The sequence below is a fragment of the Mustela nigripes genome, chromosome 8 (assembly GCF_022355385.1).
Source record: "Mustela nigripes isolate SB6536 chromosome 8, MUSNIG.SB6536, whole genome shotgun sequence".
NCBI classification, from domain to species: domain Eukaryota; kingdom Metazoa; phylum Chordata; class Mammalia; order Carnivora; family Mustelidae; genus Mustela; species Mustela nigripes.
The window spans coordinates 82,939,509-82,961,745 of record NC_081564.1 but is presented as its reverse complement, the minus strand read 5'-3'; the positions used below and the strand labels follow the sequence as shown (position 1 = coordinate 82,961,745).

The window sequence follows — 22,237 nt, the reverse complement described above, 5'->3', positions numbered from 1 at the left end:
CAAAAGGTTTTTAAAGTAAAGGAGTACATTCTTTTAAAAATAAATATGTAAATATATATATTACACAGAAGTCGTGTATATCAAAAGTGGAACTTTTCCCATTAATTCTTGGAGGAGCAGTTGGAAACCTGCCCACTTGGAAACTGTCCTCCCATCTAATTTCCTCCAACAATAGCCCTTGGAGGTCATCCACAGACTCCCCAGACTCTAAGGAGCACTTTGGAAAACAACTAATATAATCGAATCATTATTTTACAGATAAAGAATCTCGATTTCAGCTTGGGAAAAATTTCATGTCCAAATTTTTTTCTGTCTACCCACTCATTTATTAATTTTATGAGAATTTAAATGCTTTTGTTAAAAAAATAATACTTAAAACATAATAAATACTTATTTTAAAGAGACCAGAAAATATAAATAAGCACAAATAAGACTACTATCCACAAACCCCATGAACAAATAAGTAATCTAGTTATGGACCATTCACAACATTGCTAGCTAATTACTACAAATGACAAAAAGATCAGTTATGCTTCTTTTATCATGGTGGGAGATCCAAGATATACTAACCTGGATGTGTTATCCTATATGCTAAAAGTTTACTAATATGGTAGAATTTTTCCTTCACTCCTGGTAGGGCATGCACTTAGCAAACAAAGCCTTCAACATACTAGTCACTTCTCACTCATCTAGTATGATTAGCCTTATGTCATTGTTCTAACAGTGGCCCAGGCCTTTTTAGACCTTATCATGACAGAGGATGGAAAAGTTAACATAGACCTATGAAAAGACGTATGTCCATTCCAAATGAATGCAAAATGTTTCTGAACCAAAGAACATCAGCAAAAACAGTGGAAGAGGCAACTCTGGAGCTCAGAAATTGAAAACTTGCTAAAAATGTCAGAATCTACCTACTGGAAGTCTGCAAGATAAGCACAGGTTTAGAGCAACCAGATACTTTACCAGGAAGAAGTCCTCTGAAACAAAGTAGGAGGTTTTTGTGGCTCAAATCAAGAAATTAATTTTATTCCTTATATTATAATATAACTATATTAAAGGGCGCCTGCGTGGCTCAGTGGTTTAAAGCCTCTGCCTTAGGCTCAGGTCATGATCCCAGGGTCCTGGGATCAAGCCCTGCATCAGGCTCTCTGCTCCATGGGGAGCCTGCTTCCACCTCTCTCTGCCTGCCTCTCCACCTACTTGTAATCTCTGACTGTCAAATAAATAAGTAAAATAAATAAAGCTTTTTTTTAAAGATTTTATTTATTTATTTGAGAGAGAGACAGTGAGAGAGAGCATGAGCGAGGAGAAGGTCAGAGAGAGAGAAGCCGACTCCCCGTGGAGCTGGGAGCCCGATGAGGGACTCGATCCCAGGACTCCAGGATCATGACCTGAGCCGAAGGCAGTCGTCCAACCAACTGAGCCACCCAGGCGTCCCATTAAATAAAATAAAATATTTAAAAAAAGCAACTATATTAAAAGAAAAAAAAAACTAAACCTAAAACTAGCAGAAAGAAGAAACTAAGATTTGAGCAGAGATAAACGATATAGAGAATGAAAAAAAAATACAGAAACGAAGTTTTTTTTTTTCTTTACAAGATCAACAAAACTGAAGCCTTTAAAAGTAGAATAATGAGAAGAGAAAAGACAAGAACTGTATTGACAAAATAGAAATGAAAGTAGGGATATTTCTACCAATGTTAGAGAAATAAAGAAGAGATTATAACAGAATACTACAAGCTATTGAATGCCAAAAAAACAGATCACCTAGATGAAATGGACAGATTCCTAGAGATGTAGACTACCAAAACTGACTCAGAGTCAACAGAAAATCTCATAGACCTGTAACAAGTAAAGAAAAATGAGTAATCCCAAACATAAAACCCATGGCCAGAAGACAGTTTAAATACTGAATTCCAAAATAAATAAATAATTAATTAATTACTACATACCAATCCTTCTCAAACTCTTCCAAAAACAGAACAGGAGGTAAACACTTCCTAATTCAATGAGGGTAGCATTATCCTGCTACCAAAACCAAAGATGTCACAAGAAAACTACACACCAACATCCCTTTTAAATATGATTGTAAAACCCCTTGCAACATCATAGAAAATAGAATATAATAGCATTTTAATAGGATTATATATCACAAAGGAGTAGGATATATTTCAGGAATGCAAAGGTGTTTCAACATATAAAAATCAATGTAACCAAACACTATAATAGAAGATAGGGAAAAAAACACAGGAGATCATGTCAATAGATAAAGAAAAAGCAATTTTAAGAATCTGACAACCTGCTGATAGTCATACTCAGTAAACCAGATGTAGAAAGGAATGTCCTCAACATGATAAAAGGTACATATAAAAAACCCACGGCTAATACAAAGCTCAAGTATAAAACACTGAAACCTTTCTCAACTCTAATATATCAACAAGAAAGAATGCCCACTTTCACATCACTTTTATATGACATTTTACTGGCGGTCCTAACCAAAGTAATTAGGCAAGAAAAAGATATAAAGGCATCTCAATTAGATACAAACTATCTCTGCTCACAGGTGGAATGACCTCATATGTAGAAAACCCTAAAGATCCCACATAAATTCTGTTGGACACCATAAACAAATGCTGCAAAATTGTAGATTACAAGAACAACACAAGGATCAGGTATATTTCAGTACAGTAGCAACAAACAATATGAAAGGATATTTTTTTTAAATTCCATTTACAATACTACCCAAAGGAATAAAATACCTAGTAATAAATTTACGCAAGAAAGTGCAAGTGTTGTACACTGAAAACTACAAAACAATACTGAAAGATGAAGAATACATAAATAAATAAAGGCATGCTATTTTCAAAGATTAGAAGACTTAATATTGTTAAATGGCAATAGTTCTCAAAACTCTACTGATTCAATGCAGGGACTATCAGAATCACAATACCCTTTTCTTACGGAAATGAAAAATCCAACTTTAAAATTCATATGTAAATGCAATCTGCCCAAACAGCCAAATAATCTTGAAAAATTAGAACAAATTGGAGAATGTACACTTTCCAATTTCAAAATTTACTACAAAGCCACTCCTATAAAAACAGTATGGTAGAAGAATAAACTTATAGATCAATGGAATGGAATTGAGAGTCCAGAAATAAACCTAGAGATGTGTGGCTGATTTTGAACAAGATTGCGAAGACAATTAAATGGATTAAAAAATATGATTAAAAGATATGAGGAAGTGGTGATGCAACATGGGGGCTTAAGGGGGTAGGAGAAGAATAAATGAAACAAGATGGGATCGGGAGGGAGACAAACCATAAGTGACTCCTAATCTCACAAAACAAACTGAGGGTTGCTGGGGGGAGGGGGTTGGGAGAGGGGGGGGGGGGTTATGGACATTGGGGAGGTATGTGCTTTGGTGAGTGCTGTGAAGTGTGTAAACCTGGTGATTCACAGACCTGTAACCCTGGGGATAAAAATATATTATATATATATATATATGTTTATTTAAAAAAGGATTAAAAAAAAAAAGTCTGTTCAACCAATGGTGCTGGGATAACTGGATTCCACATCACTGAAACTTTACCTCACACACCACACAGACACACACACACACACACACACAAACTTAGAGTTAAAACGATAAAACCTTAGAAGTAAACATAAGGACAAATCTTCATTACCTGGATATTAGCAGTGGTTGCTTTTTTAAAACATTTATTTTATTTATTTACTTTTATTATTTACTTATTAAAATTTATTTATTTGCGACAGAGAGAGCAAGAGGGGGAAGGGACAAAAGGAGAGGGAGAAAGAGAATCTGAAGCAGACTCTGCCACCAGTGCAGAGCCCAACACAGGGCTCAATCTCACAACCCTGAGATCATGACCGGAGCTGAAATCAAGAGTCAGACACTTAACCAAGTGAGCCACCCAGGTGCTCATTGGCAGTGATTTCTTGAATGTGACATCAAAAGCACAAGCAACAACAACAAAACTAAATAAATAAATTGAACTTAATCAGGATGCATGAAAGGAAACCATAAAGAAAATCCAAAGACAGTACGAGACAAAATGTTTGCAAATCACATATGTGACAATGGCCTAGTAGCCAACATACAGAAAGAACCCTTGCAGGTCAACAACAAAAAGATAAACAACCCAATTTATAAATATCGAAGGACTTGAATATACATATGTTCAAAAGGGATATACAAATGGCTAACAAACAGATGAAAGAGGTTCAGCATCTTAGTCATTAGGAAATGCAAATTGAAGTCACAATGCAATATTTGTTTATACCCGTTAGGATGGCTAAAATAAAAAAGACATATAATAACAAATGTTGACACGAAGGATATGGAAGAAATAGATCCTACCCTATAAAATGGTGCAGCGGCTTTGGAAAATAGTCTGGTAGTTCCTCAAAATGTTAAATGTAGAGTTTCCATGTGACCCAGTGACTGATTCCACTCCTAGCTGCAGATGCAACTGAAAAAAAAGTACACCTACATAAAAACTTGTACTCAAATGCTTATGATAGTATTATTCACAACAGCCAAAATATGGGAGAAAAACCCAACGCCCACTGACTGATCAATGTGGTACATCTCCATACTGGCATATTACTTGGCAGTGAAAAAGAGAATGGAGTACTGGTACACACTGTAACACTGAGGAAGTTTGACAACATTACACTAAGTAAAAGAAGCCAGAAAAAGACAACCTATTCCATGATTCCATTTATATGAAATGTGCAGGATGGGATAATACAGAAAGACAGAAAGTAGATTATTGTTTGTGTACGGCTGAGGTTGAAGGGAAATGGGAAGTGACTGCTAAAGGCTGCAAGGTTCTTGTTTCTTTTCCCTCTTGGGAGATAATAATGTTCTAAAACTGACTGTGATACGGTTGCACAGCTCTGTGAATATTCTAAAGCCACCAAAGTATACGCTTTAAATGGGTAAACTACAGGTCCCGTGAACTACACCTCAATAAAGCTGTTTCATAACAAAACAACAGCCTTTGTGAGAGGGAAGAAGTTTGCCGGTTATCAGAGCTCCCTTTAATCCTTACAAGCTCTGTAGAATTACTAATATAACCCATCTCTGTTGTTGGCTATTTTTTAAACTGCCTTTTCCCCTCCCTCACTGCATGATTTTCTGCTTCTCTACTTAGCAGTCTCCAAACATTTTTGATTATGCAATCATCAGCAAGTTATATTCAGTATGAACTCATATATAAAAGTACACATATTCATTTATACAATATGTTCATGTACGATTGTGTCACTATGTGATATGTTATCAAAGAGTTATGAAAATTTACAGGGGCACCTGGGTGACTCAGTGGGTTAAATCCTCCACCTTCAGCTCAAGTCATGATCCCAGGGTTCTGGGATCGAGCCCCACATCCGGCTCTCTGCTTGGCAGGGAGCCTGCTTCCTCCTCTCTCTCCCTGCCTGCCCCTCTGCCTACTTGTGATCTCTGTCAAATAAATAAAATCTTAAAAAAAAAAGAACATACACATTTACAAATACAGTTTTAAAATGTAAATAACTTGTTATTATTCTTTATACTTTTAAATTGTGTTATGCAATCCACCCACACAGTATGTAAAAATGGTAGAATTCCCAGCATGCACTGCTAGGTTTCCTGTCCTCATACCTCCTTGTAATTCTTTTTGGAAGAGAACTATACTTTTCCTAATTTTCTGCTACATTGCCAGCTCACACACCTATAGAAAGATGCAAACACATGTGTTGCACAAAAATTTCCTGCCGGAGTAAATTTTTGGCATTTGGATTCCTTGTTTACTAGGGGATGAAAGCAAGGCATTTAGGAACATCTGTCAACCTCATAGAAACACACTAGAGAGTGCAAGTCCAGTTCTCTAGGAGGTTGGTATATGTCATTAAAAAGGAACACAAAAAGCATCTTTGTGCTATTATTCAGAATAACCTCTATCAAAATTTAGGATAAGTCAGATGCTGATAATCACTTTTTCACATACCCACCCTATAACTGTCTACAATTCTTCAAAAGTCTGGCACAGGTTTTCTCAGTTCTTGTTTTGTTCTGGTGTTTGAATTTTCTCCTTTTTCATCTTTGCAGTGATAAATGTGGAAAGGATGCATTGAAAGCTATTATGAGAATTATTTTGACCAAAAGTCATAACTATTTCTTTATAGTTGTACTGCTCCAACTCTGTGCATTCCTTCAGAGCAGTTCCCATGCCTTATTCACCTTTTAGCCTCAGTTTTCAGCACACTGGCTTGATAAGTACCAGGTTTACAGAAAACGCTATGATTTGCTCAATCAGTGATACATCAAGAATGTGGATAGGGTGTTTTTGGTAACATAAACATATCTTAATTGAATGACTTTGGGGAAAGTTTCACAAATCACTGTGCATTGTTCTTTTATTTTTCCCACTCTTTTTTTCTTTTCTTTTCTTTTTTTTTTTAAGGATTTGGCTTGATGATATCCAAAATTCTGTTCATCCCTGATCTGGTCATATCTGTTGAGATAGCAAACTAAGATGGTACATCTCGGGGCGCCTGAGCCTGGGTGGCTCAGTTACTAAGTATCTCCTTCAGCTCAGGTCATGATCTCAGGGTCCTGGGATCGAGCACCGCATCGGGCTCCCTGCTCCACAGGTAGCCTCCTTCCTCCTCTCCTACTCCCCCTGTTTGTATGCCTTCTCTCACTGTGTTTCTCTCTGTCAAATAAATAAATAAAATCTTTAAAAATAAAACAAAATGCTACATCTCATACCAACTCATAGCAGCTACCCAACTATGAATATAATATTGTCAGAAATAAAGGAAGGCATTCTTGAAAATCAGATTCATAAAAAATTGGTAGATAAATCAACATGAACTCATCAAGAGTAAATCTGTTGATGAAAATGAAATGATAAAACTTAGATAAAACCAGATGATGTTTCATTTGGCATATTGATCTAGAAAATCCATTTGCTGGCAAATAATAACTTTGGACCAAGTAACCAGTAACTTTTGTCATTAATTCAAAGAAATATGCTAAGACAGGCATATGGGGAGAGAATAATGTTGATTATCTCAAGATCCCCAAGTACATCAAAGTGTTATAAAGTTGTGTTTCTACTATTAGATTGTAGGTACAAACACCTTGAGTTAAAGCTTTCATTCCCTTGCCAGAAAGAGTTACCTCTCGTTAAACTTTTGGATCAGCGGCTTAATTACACCTTCACACAAGCCCTATCATTTCTAGTTTCTAATCTACTAAATCCAACATGCCAGCAAATGTAACTTAGTAACTAGAATTTTCCTTTAGAAAATTAAACATTTCCATTTAATTCATTGTAATGTGCTTGTCAACCTTAAAACTTTATTTTGCCCCTTGATAATCAAACAATTGCAGTAACTGTTTGATGTATTTAGGAACTGTTCATATTTTTTGGTTGTCTGTTTTACAGTCCAGGCAAGGAAATCTTAAGAGTTATTCTTAAATCTGTTTAACTTGAGACACAGGACACTTAGTCCTTTGGTTTGGACAGTTTATCACTTCTATTAACTTTAATATTCTATACACCATGACAGTTTTCTCTTTCTGGCAGCATAATGATCTAAATAACCCTTAAAACTCTACCTATGATAAGATTTTTAAATAGCTGGTATAAAACAGAAATGAAGTTCTGCTGAACTGTAAAGAAACTGAGAAATATTAGGCTAAATATAAAGTGAAATTAAGAAATCAAGGAGGAAGAGTGCTAACGTCAACTTTCATTGTAAGGGTATTTTCCTAAATTCAGGCACCTTGCACCTCCTTTCTGAGAACATCTTAGGGCACAGGAGAAGTGAAAGCATAGAACTAACAGCATAGATCCTCACACTGAACTAGAACGCCAAATACTTATCACCTCACAATAAAAGTAAATGATGAATTAGCCTGCTGTGTGGGAGATAAATGATCAATTAATTTCTGGCATTCTTGAAATTAATTAATTTCAAATTAATTTCTGCCTGTCTTGAGCTTGAACAAATGTTAACAGTAGAAATATTCCCAGAAAATATGGAAATATAAACTGGACCTGCATGAGTTTGCAGGTCAACTTGAAAATAGGAGATTCAGATCACTTCCATGACCTGACTAATCTTGAAATTCTCAGCAAATTTATTTTAAAATGGTTCTGAATTGAAAGTACTCCCAAGACTTAAATTCTCCCAGATAAAGTCCCCCTGCAAATGATCTGTACATAAACATATATACACACATACACACAACACAGCACAACAAATATATAAGTACATGTGACATGATAAGTGAAACCAGGAAGAAAAAAAGAAAACATCAAAAACTAGGGAGACTTCATGTATCAGAGTTGCACAAACCAAAAGCAAGTAAGTTCAATGTGTGTCAATGTCTTAAAAGTTTAAGAAAAATCAAAAGGCTATGAAAATTGTCCAAGTAGTTTTTAAACAAAGCAACATTCTAAAATAAAAATTAAATGATTAAAATTTAATTTTAGCCACTGGAAGTGGCTAACCCATAGATAGCCAACCTGAGATGATTAACCAGTAGTCAGACCAAGCTGAAGTGACAATAAGTGAACTTGAAAATAGAAGCAAAGGAAAAATCTAGAATATAGTATGGAAATAAAAGACTTGGAGAATATGAAATGGAGATTACAGAATATGAAGGATCAAGTAGAGATAAAAAAAAAATACATCTAATCATAGTTCCAGAAACAGAACAGAAAAAGGATAGGGGAAAAGAAATAACCATCTATATTACAATAGACTTAGAATATCATCATTTTCTGTATCACTACTTACTAAGGAATGCAAGATTTAGTCATCAGTGGCTACCAACATCATGTCACACAAGGAGAGCCATCCAGTTACCACATGTCTCCTAAAGAAAGTATCCAACACTTCTTGTACAGAAATGTTGGACACTTACTGCCAAAATCAAATCAAACTTCAAAATATAGCTTTGGTTTTTAAGAAATACAGGGAAGACAAGGAGATGAAATTCTACATGTGGTTACATCAATAAATAAATCTGAAGGAAAAAAGAAAGAACAGGGATTTATAGATTAAGAGATTTAAAATATGTATCAACCAAATGCAAAGTATAGATCATATCTAGATATAATTATGAAAAAATATATAAAAGAAGTTCATATATCATAAAAATTGGCACTATTTAGCAAAATTAAATATATCTTTTACCAGTTCATGCAACAGCGATACTCTTTGTAGAAATATATACCAAAGACAAACTGGTGAACACACAAAAGGACTCATACCCAACACCATTAATTGCAAGAGAAAAAGCATAGATTGGAAATAGCATAAATATTTGTCATTATTGGAATGGATGAATTCGTAGCATATTAACACAACAAAATCTGTCCAGTTATAAAAAAGAATGGAGATATTTCTGTTCCATGACCACAAAGTGATATCTAGAATATAGTATTAAAAATAATATATTATTAAAAAGAACAGAAGGATAAAAGGCACAGCATAGAGTTTATCATCACTGGTATTGTAATAGTTTATGGTGACAGATGGCAGCTATGCCTGCAGTGAGCACAGCACAACAGACAGAATTGCCGAACATACAGATTTGAAGACCTGAAACTAACGCAACATTGTGTGTCAACTATACTTTAAAAAAAGTGTATAGCATGCTACAACTTACCTAGGAAAGACATGACTAGACACATATATATTTAATATATCACATGTACATATATTTAATACATGACATATTAAAAATAAATGAGTAAACCATAAAAGTGACAACATCTTGGGGTTATTGGGTGGAGATAATAGAACAGAAGTTAAACTTCTTTCAGTGTATTTTGCTTAGTATATTCAATGTTTGGATCATGCAGAATTAAAAAGCAATCAATCTGTTAAACTTCAAAATAAAAGGAAACAAATGAACTTACAAGTATATGCAGTTAGTGGCATAACTACACAGTGATTAAATATTTCAAGTTATTAAATCATGATAATTTGACCAAAAACAACAACAACAACCCTGCAAACAAATTTAAACTACTTTCAGTAATCATTTTCTTGGTAGAGTTGTTGGTATTGTTATTCTGAGACTTTGGATAAGAGACTTTGGATAAGACTTTGGATATATTTAATCTCTTTACTGTGGATAAAGCAAATGAGAAATTATGGGAGCTGTGATATGCTGATGTTATAATTCCTGGTATGTATATGTTATATATACATTTGTATAAATATATATCCTACATAATTATATATAAATTATATATGTAACCATATAAAGGGATATATAAAATATGTACTTCAGAAAACTATACATGGTTTATATGTATATGTAAGATAAACATACGTCTTTATCTTAACTTCGTTGAATGAAAGAGCCTAGGAATAATGACAACAACTTCCCGTTCAAAGGACCTAAAAGTAAAAAATGGCATACTATAAGCATCCGTAAAAATAATTTCAGCGTTGCCTTTTGGAGTATGCTAGTCAATTATCTGCCTAATTTTAAATTGTATCTTAGTGCCCTTTTTTATCAGATATTCAAACTAATAATGTTATGGTCATTCCTACTTAGCAAATAATGAGTACCATTTAATGACAAATAAGTAGAAATAATGAGTACCATTGAAAGACAAGGTTCTCATATTTGCAAAAATGTTTTTTTCTCTTTAAACACAAGCAAAATTACAGTCATGGGCAAAATTCATACCTGAATTAACAGATATAGTACTTGATTAGAATATTTATGGTACTATTTTTGTTTTTATTGTTCAAAGAAGGGAATGGGTGTTTGGAGAAGATAATAGCCAAAATTAAGCGCTAATGTGAAAATCAGTCATGCCATCTTAGTTTTCCACACAAGTATCTTAATACTAGTCAACAACAAACATGTTTATATCTCTGACAACTATCTTTAAAGTGAGAAAAAGCTTTTACATCTCTCAAAATCTTCACCCTTAATGACAGCCAATAAATAATATGGTATACACCAGAAAAATATAGTTTTATTAATGACAATTATATTCAATTTTAAGAAATAAAATTATTTAAGCAAAGCTGCTGAAAAGTAATACTTTTATATGAGTTTTTTGTTAAGATAAATTTATATTAGGATGTATGCTGCAAACTTTCTAGTCACTTGATTTTTTACAAGTTCCAGTAGATACATTTATATAGAAATAGTATGGAAAAAATTGGGATACAGAAGATTGAGTTTGAAAACTTTTTTTGGTTACATTTTATCTCTCTTTACCACATAGGAAGAGAACTAACTTCTTGGATACTACAGGACATATCAAATTAACCTTCCCTTTCTCCCTGGATCCTCTCCAGTATTACTAGTATTTCACTCAGCCTCATTCTTGTAACTTTTGGAGTGTAAATTGTTTACAGCTGTAGACATCCTCTAACACTGAAAGCAATGACCAGGTTCAAAATTTAAGGGAGAAACTCAATCCAATTCCTTTGTCTTGACCTTTTTTTCTAGTTGTAAACAGATCACTTCCAAAAACAAAAAAATTGTATTACTCTGGAAGAAGTTCTTATAGCTAACAACATAGTTTTTGAATATATGTTGATATTGATTCAGTCCTTTCCTTCACTTTGTAATTTTTCTTTTAGATTCCACCTTTGATGGTCCATGCCCCAGGAATCAGAACTCTGTAACATTCAATTGTCCTTTTCCCTTACCAAAAAGCTTTAACTCCCTTTTCCAGACTCATACCAATTTGGTCACTCTCTTAATTTTTTTTAATGTATTTTGCATCTCTTTTCTATTCCTTCTTTCAGAAATTTTCCTGTTAAACTATCGAACTCTCTGGGAATGTGTACCAGCTAGTTCTCCCAAAGAAAATATTAAACCTACTCTTTTAATTAGTCTATTTAGAATGACCAAGAACTATCTGGCTATACTCCAGTGCTAACATTCCTTCTTTCCTTGGACTAGACAAATTATTTTTAAATCTCAATTTCCAAATAAACATAAAATTATAATATTTTGATTATTTAAACCATTTTTCAAGAGACAGTATATCTCAACAAATAATAAATGACTTGCTAAATAGTTTTATTTTGTTTTACCAAATTAAGAACAAAACTACTCAGTTTCTTAGCCATTTAGATTTCGCCCAAGCCTGTAAAGTACAAATCAAAATGGAAAGTTGGCCATAATGCCTATGGAGAGAGCCAAACCAGACAATTCAGGTCAAAAAGTAAAATTTTTACCCATTGCTTAAATATTAAAAGTTATTCACAGCTGCATATAATTTGTACTTTACAAATTCTAAGAATATGGTGCTGAGTATGGTTTTGTCTTAATTATCTGGTTTGGCTGCTGATCCTGACCAGCTTTTCAGGCGTATTTCAAACTTTGCACTTCACTTTGTGCTGGCAACAAAAAAACCCAGCAAAATAAATCTACATGAGTGAACAAATCTTCATGCTGTTGAATGATACTAGATTGTGTACAAGGCTCCGGTGAGCTATGACTTTGATAGTCAAGTCAATATGTTCAAATTTGCAGTCAAGAATGCTTGGAACTTTGGCTAAAACCATCGTAGAAGAATTTGGTTCTGCTCATTACATTTTATTGTATTTTGCTCCATCAATCTCTAACCTTGCAAATCAAAACAACTGCATGGTAAAACAATAATTCTATAACATTATAAAACAGAACAGACCTATGTACCTTAAGAAACTCTGATCCGACGTTTAAGAACTAAACATCTTGAGAACTCTTATTTCTTTACTTTTTTTTTTTTTAAAGATTTTATTTATTTATTTGACAGAGAGAGAGCACACAAGTAGGCAGAGCAGCAGGCAGAGAGAGAGAAGGGGAAGCAGGGCCCTGGTGAGCAGAGAGCCCAATGTGGGGCTCAATCCCAGAACCCTGAGATCATGACCTGAGCCGAAGGCAGAGGCTTAACCCACTGAGCCACCCAGGAACCCCAAGAACTCTTATTTCAAAATGATATGTGTGATTACATTTCAGACTAAAAACTCTTCTGTGCAGAAATGTAAATTTTCCACTTTCTTATTATTTCAGTTCAATTTCTGGGTGACCTCAGTTTTGACCCCCATTTCCACTGAACACAGAAGGCTTTGATTTTTCCCAATTCAAGGCAATGGTCACTTTCAGGTTGAAAATTTATTCTGTTGGTAGCTATCCAAATTTATTCATGGCCACATATCTACAGAGCTCCAAAGCCCAAACTCCTCTGACAATACCACGTTGTTTTGCAAAGAAAGTGCCCCCATCACCCCTGTTTTATGAGCTTGCCCCATATGACACAAGCATCTTAAAAAATATATTCAAGATTTCTCCAAGCCTCCTTCTCCTTCACTTTTTTATACGAGTTAGCTCCCAGGAAGCAAGAGGTAAAAAGGTGGTCATAAAGGGCATGTGACTTGCATTCATCTGGATGGAGAGGCGAACACCTAACTCCTGAACCATCTTTAATCATTGCTGTCTTGTGCACTGGTATACTACATCCATGATGACTTTAAGTGTTCAGAAGTGGCTCCTGTCACAGGTATCATTAGTCCCATCCTGACTTGTCATACATTCTACCTTTTCTTTTTTTTTTTTTTTTTTAAGATTTTATTTATTTGTCAGAGAGAGAGTGAGCGAGAGCAAGCACAGGCTGACAGAGTGGAAGGCAGAATCAGAGGGAGAAGCAGGCTCCCTGCGGAGCAAGGATCCCGATGTGGGACTCGATCCCAGGACGCTGGGATTATGACCTGAGCCGAAGGCAGCTGCTTAACCAACTGAGCCACCCAGGTGTCCCCATTCTACCTTTTCTAATTCTGACTCAAGGTGCCTTCTAAAGACTTCTTCCCTTTACAAGGTTTGGAACTCATGGCTACTTTGAAGACACCACCTTGGAGTATACCAGATTCTATAAGACTAACTTCAGGCCCATTTGCCAAAACACCATCCCTCAGCAACCGATAATTTCAACAGATACTATGTTTTGCCTCTTGCAATCTGGAAGGCCAGCCACAAAATCTCCAGTCTGTGAATTCCCCAAATCTATCACTTTCTTACTTTGATTTCTTAAACTATCAGCATTGAATACCAATTAGATCCCTCCAGAACCATCCTTTCTAACCTACCGACTAAACTTTTCTTTCATTTGTGGAAAACAATAAGTATCGATTTTTTTTCCTTTGGTAGCCTAGAACTATTCAGTACTCTGGGCTAGATTCTTAATTTTTAAAACTTTTTTTTTTTTTAAATCACAGAAAATCCTTTCTGCTTTCTACAAAGCCTGGCTCTTGTGAATCAAAATATATTTGGTCTTCCAAATGTAATTACAATTTTTCATTTGAGAAAAACCTTACAAAGTTACATAGACTTTCTTATTAAAAAAAAATTATCATCCATCCCTTTATAAGGTACACAGAAAGGAACTAATTCTGACTAAGTAGTAGGGGAAATACTGGTGTGAAAGGAATTATCAAAGAGCTTCCAGGTTTTTTTGGGCAGAATATGATCTAGTTCGGTTTCTGCAACAGGTTGAATTATTAGCCACAATTCTCCCCTTCTCTAAAGCAGTATTCATCCCCAACCCTGTGCTGGCCTCCTGGAGGCAGAGTACACTTCTCCAATTTCCTGTATTGGTCTTCACCAGGCAACTTACTTTGTCCAATGGAATATGGGAAGAAGTAGCTAGCATTGTCAGTTCTAAGCCTAAGAAGTATGAATTATTTTCTTGAGTTCTGTTACTGCCATGGAAAGGGCTCTCCCTAGGTAGCTGCTGCAACTGGAGGTTAGATCCCAGAATTACTCCTGTATCCTCCTAATCCCAGGACCGGGGGGTGAGGGGCATCCAAGCCCAGCCAGACCTGTACCTAGAAGCAGAAACTACAGCACAGCCTAGCCTGGACTGGCTGACCCCCAGCTGATTTTGTGTTGAATGCCACTGAGATATCCTGCCATCTGTAAAGCAGACAGCTACCATTTGGAATGGGGAAATATGGGAATTGTTTTCCTTGTATTGTATTGAATAGATTTAAAATTTTTTTAAAAATTGAGGAAATCATGTTTTTTAACATGACTTTTTTCTCTCCTTTTGGTAAAATAATCAGACAGCTGTTCAAAGGAGTATTCAGAGGAACCACTATACTCAACTGGTCAAGTCTTCCATTAAATGCAGAAATGTTCTTTTGAAAATTACAAGCAAGTTCCCATGGTCTTTGCTTTCAACCTCCTAGTCCAAACTCTCACCTGTTCTTACCTGGACTAATGCAATAGCCTCAAAACCCATATTCTGACACTTGCTTTTATCATCATCTACCCCTTTCTAGTCTGTTCTTCATGCTAATAGATTCAGTGCAAATATAACCTCATTGCTCCACGGCTTAAAATACGTCAGTGCTTTCCCATTTGCTTTAGGAGAAAGACCAAACTGTTCAATGTATTCTGTGGGGACCAGCATAATCTCTCCCCAGTCTACTTCTTCAGCCTCAACTCTTGATCTTAGCCGTGTTCCACACACTGCAGACACAACAGCTCCTGTCAGTTCCTGAACAGAACTTGCCTCTCTTGACTCACAGGCTTCACTTACCATTAGCCACAGTCTTCTTGCCTATTGACAGGAAGTTCCTCAATGCCATCCTTGGTGTCCACATTCCAATGCTAACTCCTTAGTTTGGGTTTCTAGTGAAAAGAGTCTGAGACAAAAGTTTGGGGACAGTTAGGTTGTCTGGGGATAATTCTAGGAGCAAGCATAGGGCCACAGTGGTGGGGGCGGATAGGAGGTTCTACGGACTAAATTCATCCCTCAAAAAATCATATGTGGAAGCCCTAACCCCCAGTGTAATAACATTTGGAAGTGGAGGTAATTGGATTTAGATGATATCATGAAGGCAGGACCCTTATGATGGGATTAGTACCCTTATAAGAAAGACACCAGGAACTTGCTTCCTCACTCTCTCTAACCTGTAAGGACATGGCAAGAAAGCGGCCATCTGCAAGCCACAATGAGGGTCCTCACTGGGAAACTCAATCAGCCTGCACCTTTATTTATGCACTTTCCAACCTCTAAGAACTGTGAAAACCAAGTGCTTGCCTACGTCACTACTGAGCTGACTTACACAAGGTGCCATCTAATTTTTAATTATTGAAAATCTGGTAGGTTTTTAATATGAATATATTTATCAGTATTCTCTTTTTGATTGGAGGTTTTATTTTTCTATTTTTAAAAAATGTTTTTAAGATTTATTTATCTGATAGAGAGAGAGAGAGAAAGAGAAAGCATGAGCGGGAAGAGGGAAGAAGGAAAGCATCTCAAGCCAACTCCCTGGGCAGCTCAACACAGAGCCGCATGCAGGGTGATCCCGTGATCCTGAGATCATGACCTTAGACAAAATCCAGAGTCAGACACTTAGCTGACTAAGCACTCAGGTGCCCCGGGATTAGAGATTTTAATGCCTTATTTAAGAAATCCTACCTTGTGGTGCAGATATGTTATCTACCTACTAAAAGTTTCTTAGCCTGGCCTTTTTTTTTTTTTTTTTTTTTTTTTTAAATGAATGCCAGTAATCTACCTGGAATTTTTTTTTTTTTTTTAGCTGAGATAAGAGCCCAATTTCGTTTTTTCCCCTTAGTGAGTATTGAACTCACTCTGGTACCAAACCCAACAAATTCATTTATATACTGCCCTATAGCAATCTAGTTATAATATTTAAGTCCAGGTTGTTCTCTTGTTTAAAAACCTTCAGTGGTTCTCCATTATTTATCAAGTAAAGTCCAAGCTCCTCAACATCTCACATAAAATTGATCTTAGTGACAGCAACCACTGTATTCTTCCAATAACTTATGCTCTAAGCATACTTAATTACTTAATATCCCAAATGGAACACATATTCTTTTCTCAGTGAACTTATTGACTCATCTTTATTTCTAACATATAGTTTGTCTTGTGTATGGTATCCTCTGTGTGACATTAACACACATCAAACTTTGTACACCTTTGCCTTGGATTGTTCTCTCTCCAATCTATCATACCTTTCATCCACTTCTGTGCATATGAAAAACATACTTATCAAGTCCATCTTTAAATTTTATCCAACTTCTCTTCACCCCAATTAAAATTATGCCTTTTTAATCACCTCTATTGCATGTTAATGGTGTTATAATGAATTTTTTATGCACATTTCCCTTTTATGCTGAAAGCTACTTGAGAATGATAACACTCCATCTCATATATTTACTGTACACAAATACAATGAATATTAATTATATTAAGCCAGAAATGAATGTTGATATCCATAATCCTATTCACTGACCCTAAAAGTATAGATAATATGACATTTTTAGGCAGGAAAAATAAATTGCTTGAACATATTTACCTTGCATTTAATAAAAACACCAAGCCTCCCTTCACTGAATTTGTATGTTTTTTGTTGGCTAAGTTCTTTCATTCATACTTTTATTTAGTAGTGACCTGCCAAATAATTTACAGTGTCCAAAGGAGAGTATTCAAAAACAAAAGAGAATGTAACACCAATAAGGTATTCAGTTTCCTGACTCTGGATAAGAGACAGAGAATAATGCCATGATTATGCATGTTTAGGGATAGGGAAACTTCCTTATTAAGTGATCTTTGCAGCTGTTCTTCCTTTCTAGAAAAGGGAGCATGAGTTGGCGAGACCAAAAGTGAATTCTCTAGTTGAATAACCTCTGTAAAAAGCGGTCACCAGGGGAACAACTACTGTCCCTGTGATAATAAAACCCATCTTTGCTGGCTTAAGTCCTTGAAGCAAGAAATTGGGCCCTTTGCACAAAATCAACAACTTCATTCTTTAAAGTCTTTCTTCTCAGATTATAAATCACTGGAGAAGCCCAATAAATTATGGATTTGTAATGCTATCACTGTGACTATTACTGATAAAGTCAGCCTGATACTTTAAATTGCATATTGATAATTAGCAAATTACAAAAAGATTCAGAAAGATGTCAATCTCCCAAAATCAGTGCTTATATAAGTACCCCGATTTTAATTTTGGTTTATTATTAAAATTATAAAAAAGTACAATAATGACAACTTGAAATCTCAAATATAATTCTCAACTCAATATACTAGGATAGGGGAGGAAGCAAGATGGCGGAGGAGTAGCAGACTGAAATGACATCAGATCCCAGGAGTTCAGCTAGATAGCTATCAAACCATTCCAAACATACAAACTCAACAGGAGAGAGAAGAGAAGAGCAACAATTCTAGGAAGAGAAAATCATCCACTTTCTGGAAGGTAGGATGTGTGGAGAAGTGAATCCAAAATGACAGGAAGATAGACCATGAGGGGAGGGACCAGGCTCCCAGCAAGCGATGGAGCAGTGGAGCACAAAGTCTGAACTTTTAGAAGACTGTTTCACCGAGGGACATCGCTCCAGAGGCTAAGCGGGGGTGGAGCCTTTGCAAGGCCACTGTGGTCTCAGGTCCTGCAAGGTCACAGAAAGGCCAGGGGTGTCTAAGTATGGCAGAGCTGCCACCTATCCAAGTGGGGAAGCCGGGTGCAGAAACAGAGCCCAGGAGTGACCTCTCAGCTCAGGGTAACCTTAAATCGTGATCCAAGGCACAGTCGGGACACTGCTCTTCAAGCAGGGACTCCACAAGTGGAGAGATCCCTTCTTTCCTCCTCCGGGAGGAGCGGCAAGAATCTGCTGGGTTTGAAGACTCCAAACGGTGCTCTGGGCCAGAGATAGAAATGCTTGGTCACAGGCCGGGTGAGTGCTGAGTATAGCCGGAGACCAGGGAGATGGGAGGGATAGAGACTGCTTTTCTCTGGGGGTGCACTGAAGAGTGGGGCCCTGAGCTCTCAGCTCCTCCAGGCTGGAGATTGGGAGGCCACCTTTTTCATTCCCGTCCTCCAAAGCTGTATGGAAAGCATTCAGGGAACAAAAGCTACCTTGAGGGAACCCAAGAAGATTACTGAGCCTGGCCCCTGGCAAGGGTGGTGCAATTCTGCCTCTGGCAAAGACATCTGAGAATCACTGCAACCAGCCCCTCCCACAGAAGATCAGCAAGAACACCCAGCCAAGACCAAGTTCACCAATCAACAAGAATTGTAGAGCTCCAGAGCTAGGGGAAAGCAACATATAGACTTCATGGCTTTTTTCCCATGATCCTTTCTAGCAAAGTTAAATTTAAAAAAAGATTTTTTATAGCATGGAGGACAAGGGGTGTTAGAGAGGAGAAGGGAGTTGGGGGAAATTGGAAGGGGAGGTGAACCATGAGAGACTATGGACTCTGAAAAACAATCGGAGGGGTTTGAAGGGGCGGGGGGTGGGAGGTCGGGGTATCAGGTGGTGGGTATTATAGAGGGCACGGATTGCATGGAGCACTGGGTGTGGTGCAAAAATAATGAATACTGTTATGCTGAAAATAAAAAAATAAATTAAAAAAATTTAAAAATTAAAAAAAAATTTTTTTCTTATTCTATTTTTTTAACTTTTCCTCTTTTAATGTTTTTTAACTGCTTTATCTTAACAATACCATTTAAAAAACTCTTTTTAAATCTTCATTGTTACAGTCATATTTTATCCCTTCATTGTATTTAACCTTATTTTTCATATATGTATAGGAGTTTTTTTCTTTAAAATTTTGGGATACAATTTCTTCTAACAGATCAAAATATATCCTAAATCTAGTACATGGCTTTGTTCCAGTCTCCAGCCTGATCACATTCTTTCCTCTTTTTTTTCCTATTCCTTTTTCCAACCACCTTATCAATTCCTTTTTAAGAAACATTTAAGAATTTTAAAAAGAATTAATACCTACTCTCCCAAAACTGTTTAAAAAACAGAAATGGAAGGAAAACTTCCAAACTCATTTTATGAGGCCACCATTACCTAGAACCCCAAACTAGACAAAGACCCCATCAAAAAGGGAATTACAGACCAATATCCTTGATGAACAGGGATGCAAAACTTCTCACCAAAATACTAGCCAATAGGATCCAACAGTACATTAAAAGGATGATTCACCACAACCAAGTGGGTTTTATTTCTAGGTTGCAAGGTTGGTTCAACATCCACAAATCAATCAATGTGATAAAATAATTAATAAAAGAAAGAACAAGAACCATAGGATACTTTCAATAGATGCTGAAAAAGCATTTGACAAAGTACAGCATCCTTTCTTGATCAAAACTCTTCAAAGTGTAGGGATACCCATCTATGAAAAGCCATCTATGAAAACTGACAGTGAATATCCATTGGTTTTTTTTTTTTTAGATTTTTTAAAATTTATTTATTTAATAGAAAGAGACACAGCGAGAGAGGGAACACAAGCAGAGGGAGTGGGAAAGGGAGAAGCAAGCTTCCTGCTGAGCAGGGAGCCCAATGCGGGGCTTGATCCCATAACCCTGGGATCATGACCTGAGCTGAAGGCAGACGCTTAATGACTGAGCCACCCAGGCGCCCCTGAATATCATTCTCAATGGGAAAAAACTGAGAGCTTTTCCCCTAAGATCAGGAATGTGGCAGGGATGTCCACTATCACCACTGTTATCCAACACAGTACTAGGATTCCTAGCCTCAGTAATCGGACAACAAAAGGAAATTAAGGGCATCCGAATCAGCAAAGAAGAAGCCAAACTACCACTCTTTGCAGATGACATATTACTTTATATGGAAAACCCAAAAGACACCACTCCAAAACTGCTAGAACTCATACAGGAATTCAGTAAAGTGTCAGGATCTAAAATCAATGCACAGAAACCAGTTGCATTTCTGTAAACCAACAGCAAGACAGAAAAAAGATAAATTAAGGAGTTGTTCCCATTTACATCTGTCCCCAAAACCATAAGATACCTAAAAATAAACCTAACCAAAGAGGCAAAGAATCTGTACTCAGAAAACTATAAAGTACTCAGAAATTGAGGAAGACACAAAGAAATGGAAAAACGCTCCATGCTCATGAATTGGAAGATCAAATATTGTGAAAGTGTCTATGCTACCTAAAGCAACCTACACATTTAATGCAATCCCTAACAAAATACTATCAATTTTTTTCAAAGAAATGAACAAATAATCCTAAAATTTATATGGAACCAGAAAATACCCAAAATAGCCAGAGGAATGTTGAAAAAGAAAGCCAATGTTGGTGGCATCACAATTCCAGACCTCAAGCTTTATTACAAAGCTATCATCATCAAGACAGGATAGTACTGGCACAAAAAGAGACACATAGATCAATGGGACAGAATAGAGAACCCAGAAATGGACCCTCAAATGTAAGGTCAACTAATCTAAACAAAGCAGGAAAGAATGTCCAATGGCAAAAAGACAGTCTCTTCAACAACTGGTGTTGGGAAAATTGGACAGCCACATATAGAAGAATGAAACCGGACAATTTCCTTATACCACACACAAAAATGGACTCAAAATGGAAGAAACACCTCAGTGTGAGAGAGGAATCCATCAAAATCCTTGAGGAGAACATAGGCAGCTACCTTTTCAACCTCAGCCACAGCAACTTCTTCCTAGAAATATCACCAAAGGTGATGTTTGGGAAGCAAATGCAAAAATGAACTATTGGGACTTCATCAAGACCAAAAGCTTTTGCACAGCAAAGGAAACAGTCAACAAAACCAAAAGACCACTGACAGAATGGGAGAAGATATTTGCAAATGACATATCAGATAAAGGGCTAATATCCAAAATCTATAAAGAACTTATCAAACTCAACACCCAAAGAACCAATAATCTAATCAAGCAGTAGGAAGAAGACACAAACAGCTATTTCTGCAAAGAAGAAATCCAGGTGGCCAACAGACACATGAAAAAGTGCTCAATATCACTCGGCATCAGGGAAATACAAATCAAAACCACAGTGCGATACCACCTCATAGCAGTCAGAATGGCTAAAATTAACAAGTCAGGAAACGACGGATGTTGGAGAGAATATGGAGAAAGGGGAACGCTCCTCCACTATTGGTGGAAATGCTAGCTGGTGCAGCCACTCTGGAAAACAGCATGGAAGTTCCTCAAAAAGTTGAAAATAGAGCTACCCTATGACCCAGGATTCACAGTACTGGGTATTTACCCTAAAGATACAAAGGCAGTGATCTGAAGGGACATGTGCATCCAAATGTTTTTAGTGGAACTGTCCACAATATATATATATATATATATATATATATATATATATATATTCCACTATATATATATAGTGGAATACTATGCAGCCATCAAAAAACTGAAATTTTG

General features: G+C 36.3%; 1 protein-coding gene across 3 annotated transcripts in view; it reads right to left on the bottom strand.

Moving 5' to 3' along the window:
* CCDC102B (coiled-coil domain containing 102B) overlaps positions 1-22,237 on the bottom strand; it is a 192,063-nt gene that overhangs the window by 145,424 nt on the left and 24,402 nt on the right. Inside the window, exons 3-4 of one of the 3 annotated variants that reach the window (XM_059409802.1) lie at positions 15,591-15,696; positions 4,385-4,496 (exon numbers count right to left, since the gene is read on the bottom strand). The exons of 1 other annotated variant lie outside the window; for it this stretch is intronic. The gene's annotated coding sequence lies outside the window, so the exon portion shown is untranslated. The remainder of the gene's footprint in view (positions 1-4,384; positions 4,497-15,590; positions 15,697-22,237) is intronic. One more of the 3 variants, XM_059409803.1, reaches the window with a different exon arrangement.